Source organism: Peromyscus eremicus, chromosome X, assembly GCF_949786415.1.
Source record: "Peromyscus eremicus chromosome X, PerEre_H2_v1, whole genome shotgun sequence".
NCBI classification, from domain to species: domain Eukaryota; kingdom Metazoa; phylum Chordata; class Mammalia; order Rodentia; family Cricetidae; genus Peromyscus; species Peromyscus eremicus.
In genome coordinates, this window is record NC_081439.1 from 128,546,697 (window position 1) to 128,558,994 (window position 12,298).

General features: G+C 39.6%; 1 pseudogene; it reads right to left on the reverse strand.

Moving 5' to 3' along the window:
* Window positions 1-335: 335 nt before the first annotated feature.
* LOC131898804 (peptidyl-prolyl cis-trans isomerase-like 1) lies at window positions 336-836 on the reverse strand (annotated as a pseudogene).
* Between the last annotated feature and the right edge of the window lie 11,462 nt (window positions 837-12,298).

The window sequence follows — 12,298 nt, forward strand, 5'->3', positions numbered from 1 at the left end:
CATTTTTCATTTGGCAAAAATTCAATATGGCTTTGTGTGGGATGTTTAGTGTCAGAAGCGTCGGTGTTGATGCTCAGGCTCTGCGGGAAAATAGAGAGCGTGTATATTCCTGGAAGAGCACACGCCGAAGGCTGAAAGGGGCTGTGCAGTTAATGCCTCATCAACACCGCCTGCTTCTTAAGTGTTGGCGCCAAAGACGACCCCTCAGCTTCCTTTTGTTCCAAGGGTGTCAGAGTAGTTATGCATGACACTGATACAAGGCACACTATGGCATCGGAAGATGGCTCCCTAGGACCATCTTAGAAGACCTGGTTGTGCCTGAAACAGTTTCCCATCTACCCAGAAAGGTATGCCTTAAGGATCTTCACGTCATCCATGGGACGGTCCTGGGAATTTGTCTCCACCATGCTCACTCGACTCACCATCCCTATACCCTGGCACACTCGGCCAAAGATGGTGTGTTTGCCGTCCAGCCACTGGGTGGGAGCGAGGGTCACGAAGAACTAGCTGCCACTGGTGTCTGGTCCTGCATTGGCCATTGCAAGAATCCCAGCCCCAGTGAACTTCAGGTCTGGATGAAGTTCATCTTCAAATTGTTTGCCATAGATAGATGTGCCACCTTGACCTGTCCCTGTCGGGTCACCGCCCTGGATCATGAAGTCCTTGATGATCCTGTAGAATTCGGTGCTGTTGTAGTAGCCCCACCGAGCCAGCTCTGCAAAGTTCTTGCAGGTCTTCGGAGCATGTTTCCAATATAGCTCCAACACAATGACCCTCATGCTAGTGTCCAGGTAGACGTTGGGCTGCTGCCAGGTGTCAGGGGGAATCGTCGCCATGCTGAGTGAAAGTATCCCCTAGCAATTGCTATTTCCAGTGGAGTTCACCGGGGACCCGTCCAGTGTTGGCACACTTCTGGTTCCTGCTGATCAGCTGGTTTTGGTGATAGGGTTTAGGGAGCTGAGGAAAGGAAGATGAAGGATCTTTTTCAAGGCTAGGGAGGGCGGGGGACTCAGACTCGTCTTGGAGGGGGGCAGGGGTTAACAGCAGAAAGACATTTGATTGTAAAGGCTGCTCAGTTAAACCAATATGTATATTTTAAAGGTATCTTGACTTCAAATTTTATGTCTAAAGATATGTTGCTTTGGAAAGGACGCTCTGCTTTTGTTTCCACGGGAAGCAAGAGACTATGGATTTGTTCTGGGTTAAGATGGATCAGATTTGATCAAGCCAGACCTCCTGAGCCTTAACAGATGGTACCTAACAACAAAGGTCTTCCCAGGACTTGACCATTATCTCAAATTTTCTCAGGATTCCGGTAAGATTACCAGTGCCCCCATCAGCACGAAGTAGTATGAGAAGCTACACCCAAATTCCCAAAATATTATTTATGAATGTTTATTTTCATTTAAAGCAGGTTGATTATAAATGCAATCTCTTTCTAAAGAAGAAAAGGGGATAATATAGATATGATAGGATGAAAGGATAGATTATTGAATCTATTTTTAAAGAGCAACAACTTGTTTAAAATGTTTTACATTGCTATAGATTTTAGTTTATTACAAATTTAAAGTTAATTTTGTTATACTGTATGTATATTTCTACACTTGTTTAAGGTATTATGTTTGTGAAGCTCATTTAAATTGTAATAGATATTAAGAAATACACATTAAAATCAAACTTATAATCATATTAGTTGTTTTTAGGTATACAAAGATATATTTCAGATAGGTAATCTTCAAATACTTCAAAGACCAACATAATATGGCATTTAAAATATTTTTAAAACTTAGACTTTCTGGACAGTGAGACACATCTGCTCCTGGCAGCACCGATTTACTTTAAGGAGAAAAATGGGCGTCAAAGACACTCCATATGGAGTTTATCTTCTTGGCAAAAAATGGCCATTTGGACAAGAAACTGTTCTTGCCTAGACTGCTTGACAAAATGTTGTATCAACTGGACATGCAGGACCCATAGGAAGGTGACCACTGAACTTTGCAAGGTGAGATGGTCCTTCAGGTTCCTGCTTCACAGAGGAGACAGCCAGACACTCTACAGGACACAGGAAAAAGTGACTGAGAGACTAGACCTACGGCCTGAAAATGGATGCCCCAGCATTGCAGAAGAACTTTGGGTGACTGTCCAGCTATCTTTATCATTCTAGATTTTTGGAATTTGCTTACAGGGCACTTCCTGTTACTTAGGTAATATTACATCTTTGATGGAGTTGAAGACTAGATAGTTAAAATTTCCTTAGTCATGATAAAAGATAGATTAGATGTGAAACTTTAGACTCATAAATATAGGATAGATAGAAAATTTTCTTTAATTTTGCCAAATACAAATAGACTAGATATTCTAACTGTAATTCTTGCTTGATAATTGTTCTATTATATGTAATTTTACTATGTTAAAGTTAAAACCTTCCTTTTTGATTAGACAGAAAAGGGGAAGTACTGTGGGATGTCATTCTGTATGCTGTGAATATGTGTTGCTCTGATTGGTTGATAAATAAAATGCTGATTAGCCAGTAGCCAGACAGGAAGCATAGGTAGGACAAGCAGACAAAATGAATGCTGGGAAGAGGAAGAGCAGAGTCAGGAGTCACTAGCCAGATACAGAGGAAGCAAGATGACATGTGGCTAAACATAGATAAGAATTATGGGTTAATTTAAGTGTAAGTGCTAGTCAGTAATAAGCCTAAGCTAATGGCCAAACAGTTATAACTAATATAAGCCTTTGTGTGCTTACTTGGGGGACACAAGTGGGAGAGATTTGTCCTGACTGCAGGCCAAGTGGGACACAAGAAATCTTCTTACTACAGGCAGCTCATTAAATTAGAATGAGATGTAGCAGACTCCAAAACAACAGCAAGATGGCCTTCTCCTAAGTCCCAAGCCAACTGGAAGGCTTCATCATAGGGTGAATCTGAAGTTACTTAAGTTGAAGCCCTTAAATCTGTTGTTTATCTTTCCCAGAATCCCCTGCTTGTAACTGGTAGCTATACATGTTCACTAGACCATAGACTTGGCTGCTATGTAGCCTAATCATGTGTCTCCATTTACATAAAAAAGTTATTGGATGGCTTGTTACAAAGTAGAATGTATTCTTTTTACCCCTATACAGAATGAAGCCTTCTGTGTGGCATCAAAAATTCTATGGTCAAGAACACACCATTAGCTACTTTGATTTTTTTTCTGGGCTTCAGTTTCCCCATTTATAAAATTGAAAAGCAGTAGGGCTATTATAATTGTGGTAGTTAAGCCAGGAGATACTCATTCCAATTCTGAAATTTCCTTGGGCCATGACCTTGGCAAGTCTCTTCCTTCCTCTTGAGCTAGTGAAGGGAAGATATAAAATCTCAGCCCTTTGTCTAATGTCATAGGTTGGAACAAGGGCTCAATCAGGCCATCATGTCTTCTAGACAGCTCCCCGGAATCCTTCTCTGAGTAACTATGCTATTAGACTTGGGATTTCACCAAGGTAGTACTCTGCAATCCAGTTATACAACTGGGCTGTGAACACAGCTCTAGTTACTGAAATTCCAGTGTGTATGAAGGATTGGTGGGAGAGCGGGCACTGTCCTAAGTTAATAAAATAGGCACACAAGAAAAATAATTTGGGGCAATGGGAGGAAAAATCCTCATAATTAATAGGAAAAAACATGATTTGGGTACTAAACAGAATTATTAAGGAGTTTACTGGTAGTCAGAGCAAAACCAAAACTAAATGCATGAGATCCTATATGAGTTTTTCTAAGATCAGCTTCTAAGCAAGTTGAACTCCATGGGTGAAGTTCTGCCAGGAGTTGTGCTGGTAAACTCACTGGGCTTTTTAAAAACCAATCCAATTGATGAGAAAGAGGAGGGAGTCTATGAGCAAGGGACATTGAGATCATGATGAGAAAACATACAGAGACAGCCAGCCAAACTAGTGGAAACTCATGAACTGTGGACCAATAGCTGTGGAGCCCCTATGGGACTGGACTAGGCCCTCTGCATAGGTGAGACAGTTGTTTAAGTTGAACTGTTTAGCCCCCGCCCCTGCCCCCCAGGCAGTGAGATCGAGATCTGTCTCTGGTGCATGGGTGGGCTTTTTTGGAGTCCAGTGCCTATGGTGGGACACCTTGTGCAGCCTTGGTGCAGAGGGGAGGGGCTTGGACCTGCTTCAACTGAATGTACCAGGCATGGTAGGCAGTTGGCAGGACATGAAGACTGAGAAACTTTGGGGTCTTTCTAAACAAACCATGCTACTCATATTTTATCTTGAGGACAATGGTAAGTCCAGAGAGAGTTTGGATAAGAGAAATGGCATGCTCGGCACACTTGGGCTGCAATGTGTAATGCAAAAATTCCAGAGAAAGAAGTTGTGGGTCTGGAGAAACGTTGAAGGTAATGTGGCTACCTATTAGTTGAGTGACTAGACAAGCAGTGGGCAGCATTGTCCATACATGAATGAACATACTTTGCTGAATGCTGAAAGAGCAACCATAAATAGTCAAGAGACTTCTGTGTTCCATGGGCACAGCACTTTCAGTGTCCCCAAATATTTTATACCATGCTGTTCCTTACCAAAACCTGATCTCTCAGCCAGACAAAGTTCAAAACTTATTAAGGACCCTGCTAAGTCATATAGATTATCAGGAGAATGGAGGGAGACAAGGGAAGCCATGATTCACTTACAGGTATTCAGATTCTACAACCAGACGTTTGCTCCATATGCCTTGTCACTGAGTATCAGAGCCCTCTTTTTCAGGCAAGCCTGTGTGAGTAACTAGCAGTTAGACAATAAGTAACTCTTAAAAGCAACTAACAAGATGCTCCTAATACTGCCATTGGCCTGCTTCCTTTGTCTTGGGATTCCATTCTGCCTTCCTCCACAATGTCTGCCCATCTGCTGCAGGTATGGGCCTGTTTGCTTTCACCCACATTGATTCACTTTTCCCTTAGAAAATATAAGTGTCCCCAGAAGCCCAGATGGCTTTTTGTTATCTTTGTTTAGAAATTAGTTTAGAGATACCAGCCAGCAGATTAAAAAGACCATATCAGATCTGCTAAAATCTCCTTCCAGATTTCATTTCTGCTCCTTCAAGAAAATTCTATATTTTTTTACAATGATGGATTTTCTTTTTGTTTGATTCTGGGGGAAGATGATACTTCCTAAGGCACAGTCTGGTGAGGCTCTAAACTGGGGGATGGTGAAAGGCAAGGATATAAGACTATTCACCATACCTTCTAGGTCTGAAGCTACAGAAACATCAACTATAAATCCTTCTAGCCCTTGCTTCCATTCTCAGTTTGCTCTGCTTCTTAGCCAAGTGGTCCCTAACAGTAGCCCCTTCTCTGGAATTGGTACTCAGCACAACACAACAGGCATGGCACAAAATTTACATTACTTCACCTTGGGAATCTGAAAAGCAACCTAGACTTAGATTGACTATACTGCCCAGGTATAGAAAACTGTGTATGGATACTCATAGTGCATGGTGTTGGTTAAGCCACTGATCAAATCCACTCAATGGGCTCAAAGCACATACTACAGTGTACTATCAGTTGGACATGCCCAATTCTATTTTCTGGGGGTGAAAGTGGAACAAGGCATCACCTGTCACAGTTGCTTTTCTCATCAACTACTGTCTTTACTCACTAACCCAGAAAAGTAAAGGACTATGAATAGGAAGGAATATAATCCCACAGTGTTTTGAAGCTTGTGGTTCTCTAAGAAGACTCAGTACAAGAGTTCAAAGAGTAGCTGAGACAGGGGAAAGCACAGTGTCAAGCTGTGATTCAGACTCAAATCTGTCTTGTATCTAAGCCTGGACTTGTTCAGCTACACCACACTGCTAGGTACTAGGGAACACAGGTAGCTGCCAGGGTCTGTTTGCTGACTGGGCTAGCCTTCTAAAATTCAGAATTAAGGAAATATCCTGCTTCTGAAGAATATCAAGGAAATGCAGATGATGTCCTTTTGCAGACCAAATAGAGTAATTCCTCAAGAGACCAACAAGTATAACAAATGGAAGGCATCAAACTGCTCAGAGGGCAGTGAGCAGGTTGAGCAGGGAGATAACTTGAAGTTGTAAGCTGGACAAATATATAGTTCCAATACAAATAAGCTGTCTGTTCTGATTAGTCCAAAGGGATTCTTCTTAGGATGCCTGGAAGGCATAAGAGAAAGAGTATTGAGACATTGAGGGCAGGTGAGATGAGGTGGGCAATAGCCATTAAACATATACCTGGAACTCCCAATACAAGTTTTAGACCCAGACAGGAGGTCCTAACTAACATAGGACCTGGGCTGCTCCCAACCTTGCACAGACAAGCTTCTTTTTACAATGGGTAGCAAACAATGCAGAAACACACAATTGGTCAATATTCTGAGAGTAAAACAAACAAACAAGAAAAACCTGAGTTCTCAGCCATAAAAGTCCCCACCCCACACACGCATGCACACTCTAAGACTCAAGGAATGTTGTAGAGAGAATATAAGAGCAGGAGAGGAATTGTATGAAATGCTGTCTTTTAGATGTGACATGGCTACCACACTCACAAACTCACAGCAGTTGTGCTTACCTGCAAAAGGTCAAGGCAGTTTAAATTTCATTTTAGAATTCTCAGGTCACACTCCATCACTGAAGAAGTTGGGGCAGGAACCTAGAGGCAAGAACTAAAGCAGAAAACATGGAGAGGTGCTGCTTACTGGCTTATTCCTCATGGCCTGCTCAGCCTGATTTTTTTGTAGAACTCAGATAAACCTGCCCAGGTGTGGCAGTACCCACAGTGGTAGTTAATTAATCAAGAAAATACCCCACAGGCCAATCTGATGGAAGCGTTTTCTCACTTGAGTTTCTCTCTTCCAAGATGTCTAGGCTTGTGTCAAGTTGACAAAAACCAACCAGCACAAGGGGAGGGACAAGGTTTTTTCATATTTACTTAATATGTATATTAATATATTTATTTAATATGTATATTATATATAATAATATATACTATGTAAGTATATTTGTGTACATATCACCTATCCTCCATTACCCCCCTCATGCCCAGTTTATTCATAGAGATCTCATCTATTTCCCCTTCCCAGGGTGATCCATGTATCCCTCCTTTTTAGCTAGCTTCTCTAAAGCTATGAGTTGTAAACTGATTACCCTTTTCTTTACATCTAGTATCCACTTATGAATGAGTACATACCATGTTTGTCCTTCATATATATACATATATGTATGCATGTATATGTGTATATGTATATATGGGTGTGTATTTAACAATAACAAAGAAGTGGTCATGAAGTTTAAATGGAGTGGAGGGGACATAGGGTACTGGAGGGTGGACAATGTGGGGTGAAATTCATGTATGAAACTCTAAATAAAATAAATATTAAAAAAGCAGGATCTTCTTAATTTCTGTTTGTCTGCATTGGCATTTGAAAGTAGTAGCCTTGTTGCATCCCTGCTGTGGTTAGGTGTCTTAGTGTTTCTCTTTGGGAGAGGGGGATTACATTTGCTAAAAAAAAACCTTGGTATATCTTTTTCTATCTTTGGTCACTGAAGAGCTCAGCAAACTTGCTGTATAATTATATTCTAATTGTATGTCTTCCTTTGTGAATTGTGTCTTCCAGTTCTTTTTCCATTTGTCTTTTGTGACTAATATTTACTCATTTCTAAATGGTAAAATGAGTTAATAAATTTTCATTTTTATAAAGGGGAGAAAATACTATGAAAATTGACCTAACAGAGCAAAAGCATCTCTAAAAATATTACCCTCCTTACTCCAGGCAAATAAAGAAAAGCCTTGCTTTCTTCCTAACACCTTACAGTACTAGGAAGCTTAGAGGGAACACAACAGTGAGGTGACATGCTCGCTGGCACCCTATTGTCTCTGACAAAGTAGTGCTGGCATGGGCCAGTGGGATGATGAACTTCCCCTTCCACCAATGTGTAGATGAATTTCTAAACAGTCTTATTAAATAAGAAACACAGAGCCAAATATAGGGGTAACAGCTGAAAAGATCAGAGAATTAGCGAATAGCCATGACTAGCCTTAGCTTACCACTACGTAGTCGCTTGCCCGGAGAGAGCTTCTTCCTGTCTAAACTGTGCTTTTATTGCCGACCTGGTCTGCCTTCTCATTGGCTCTAAGCCCAGCCACATGACTTCCTCATCACTGCCTGTCTATACAGACCTCCAGGTCTCCATGGTTGGTACTGGGATTAAAGACGTGTGTCACCACACTTGGCTGTGTCCTTGACCACACAGAGACTCTGCCTGCCACGTGATCAGATTAAGAGCATGTGCTAACACCACCTGACTTCTGTTTTATGGCTCGCTATGACCTCTGATCTCCAGGCAAACTTTATTTATTAACATACAAATAAAATATCACATTTCAGCACAAATAAAGTATCACCACACCCATGGCAGCCAGCAACTTAATGCAAGGAGATATTTAGCATTTCTCTGTCTCATTGTCTCTCTGTCTCTGTTTGTCTCTGTCTCTGTCTCTCTATTTCTCTGAGACAGGGTCTCTCTTTGTAGCCTTTGCTGGCCTTGAACTCACTATGTAGATCAGGCTAGTATAGAACCCACTGCAGTCTACCTGTTCTTCCTATTGAGTACTGGGATTAAAGGTGTGTGCTGCTATATTTGGCATAGCAACGTACTATTGAAAGGGTGATATTAGTAGGAAACAGAGAGAAAGTATCCACAACCACCTAGATCTGCATACTACACACTAGGGAGACAACTGTCTGCTAAAATGAAAAATTAAATCCAAATATTATATTCCAGCTATCCAGGATAAGTTTTAAAAGTCACTTGTCAGAACTAGGTCAATCACAACCTGAATGAGGAAAAACAATTGGCAGCTGTTAACATGTAGATAGCAGAAATATTGAAATTATCTGACAAGGATTTTAAAATAGCCACCATAAAACACATTTAAATAAGCAGTTACTAATTTTCCAGATGCAAGTGAGAAAGAGAAAATGCCTGTAAAGACACAGAAAAATAAATAATAATCATACCAAATTCTTTCTTTCTTTCTTATCTTTATTTTATGTGTGAGGGTGTTGAATCCCTTGTAACTGGAGTTACAGACAGGTATGAACTTCCATGTGGGTGCTAGAAATTGAACTTGGGTCCTTTGGAAGACCAACCAGTAATCTTAACCACTAAGCCATCTCTCCAGCCCCACATATTAAATTCTTAAGACTACAAAATCCAAAGAACAAAGTTTTAAAAGACTCAGTATTTAATAGATGAATGGAGAGAATTTAATAGACAAATGGAGAGAATGAGGGAAACAATCAGTATATTTGAGGGCAGGGCAAGAGTAACCACCAAATATGAACAACAGAGTGGAACAGACTAGGGAAAAGAACAGCGCCTCAAGGACATGTTGAACAATAAGATGATCTAATACATTTCTATCATTAAACTCCCAGAGGAGAAGAAATCAATACTGACACACAATCATACTTCAACTTCATAAAACTAAAAGCAAAAAATAATTATTATTATCTACAGAGCTGGGTTTCAGTCAGTTCCGACCAGTGTATTACTATAAATGGGATATATTGAAGAGCAGAAATTTCTTTTTCACTATTCCAGAGTCTAGGATATCTGAGATAGTTGTGTCATCACAGAGAGTTTCTAGTGGAGGCTTCTTCCAGTTTTAAGGTTGTAGTACGAATCTTAAAAGGTTTAATTAGTAAAATCAAACCTGAAGCCAGGTATTGGGGTGAATGCTGGAAGATCAGAGAAGCAGAACAAGCCACAGCTTCCTCACCTCACCACTTCCTCAGCTAATCCTGTTTCCTCAGACTGGAAGCCTCTAAGTCCTCATCCAGAATGAATCTCAGCTGAACTGCTGCTCCAAAGCCTAAAAGCTTAACAGGCTCCAGTTCCTGGTCCTCATGCCTTATATACCTTTCTGTTTCCTGCCATCACTTCCTGGGATTAAAGGTGTGAGTCACCATGCCTGGCTGTTTCCAGTGTGGCTTTGAACTCACAGAGATCCAGATGAATCTCTGCCTTCAGAATGTTAGGATTAAACGCATGTGTGCCACCATTTTCTGGCCTCTATATCAAGTGGCTGTTCTGTTCTCTGACCCCAGATAAGTTTATTAGGGTGCACAATATATTGGGGAACACAATATCACCACATAAGATGTTTATCTTTCTTCTGTATCCTCACGTGGTAGAGAGAAAAAGTGAGCTCTTTGCTGCCCCTTCTTGTTCATGTTCACTGTTAACATCCTAATTATTTCTGAGAGAGTCTACCCCTTGATACTATCACAATGGGGGTTAAGTATCAACATGTGAATGGGGGGCACAGATATTCAGTCCATAACAAGATCAAATTATGTGAACATCAGGATTATTTCTTTTCAGAAAGCATAGAAACTGAAAGGATCAGCACACAATTTTTCAAACAGCAAACAAAAAGAATGGGCAACAAAAAATTCCATATATTCAAATAAAATGAACACACTCTAATAAAATAAAATCAAGAGACAATGTAATGAGCACACATAACCTAAACATGGTTAAAAGAATTTCTCTGCATTGAAAATAAATGAGAATTCAGAAATGGAGGACAACAGAGAGTAACAGTACATGTAAAATGATATGTGAGTCTCTGAAATTTTCAATGCTATATTGATGATGAAAGCTAAGGTTATGATCTAGTAGGGGCAGAATTTGTAATACATAGAAATATTAAAGATGATTTCAATATGAAAGTAGAGGGAGTAGAGAAAGACAAATGCGATCAGGCTATCTACATCTTACTAAAACTGGAAAAGTGTGACACCAGCAAGTTACAATATAACAGCATGTGAACAAGGTAAGGCCTAGAAAACGACCGTGACACTATAGAAATGGATATTCTGGAAAAAAATTAATGTTGCAAAATGGAATTCTAAGAATACAGATATTGTCAGAATGGATTGAGAAACATGACACAACTAGTTGTTGTCTGAAAGAAATTTATTTCAATATAACACTGGTACTTGCTGCCAAACCTGAAGAGTTGAGTTTGATCTCTGGGACCCACATGGTAGAAGGATAAAACTGACTCCTTCAAGCTGTCCTTTGACCTCCATGTGCATGCACCTCTCTCTCTCTCTCTCTCTCTCTCTCTCTCTCTCTCTCTCTCTCTCTCTCTCTCTCTCTCTCATCTACCTATTTATCTCTCTCACACACACATACATACACACACAATACATACCTGTATACACAAAGTTTTAAAAAACATAGGCAAGTTAAAATGAAAAAATGGAAAAGCAATATCATGCAAACTTTTATTAAGGGTAAATGGGAGTGACTGTTAATATCAGATAAAGCAGACTTCAGAGCAAAGAAAATATTACTAGAGACAGAGAAATGTTAATGAAAGGATCGATGCATCAAAAACACATTGTAGCTTAACTGTGAATAACTAAATAATATACTGCAAAGTATGTGAAGCAAAATAGTATTTAGTTTTACAAGGAGAAGTAGACAAATCCACAATTATGGTTGGAGACCTTAACATCACTCTTTCAACAATTGATAGAATAACTAGGCAAAAAAAAATCAGCAATGCTATCATTTAACAAGATCTAATTGGAGTTTATATAACACTTCACTTAGCAACAGCAGAGGAGGCATCCTCTTCAAGTGCTTACTGAACATTCACCATAATAGATCATATCCTGAGACATAAAACAAACCTCATCACATTCAAAATAATTGAAATTACATAGAACATGTTCTGTGAACTGTGACCACAATGAAATAAAAGAAAATTCCAAATACATGAAAACTAAGCCACAGCTAAGGCAACAATGAGAAGGTAATTTGTGCCATTAGATGAATATACTGCAAAGAATAAAAGTTCTCACTTAATATCTGAAATCAGCCATACAAGTTCCTGTTAGACTAACTTAAATAAAATAAAAATACACAAAGCAAGAAAGGAGAAATAATAAAGAAGACAAATCAATAAAGTTAAAATGGAAAACAATACAAAAATCAACAAAACAATAAACTTGTTTTCTGGAAAGATCAATTGTGTCATCAACTACCATCAGGAATGATACAAAGAATAATAAAGAGAAACTCTGACTATGTCTGCACATAAAGTTTAACACTTTAGAGAAAATAGACAAGTTCTTGAAAAATGAAAACTTTAAAAACTTGCCCAATAAATGTTAAATAATTTTCATGGCCAAGTGACTGGATTCATGGTTGAAAATGCTCTGAAAAAGACATATCCAGGCCCAGATAGTTTAAGTGAGGCATGCTACCCAAAGCAGA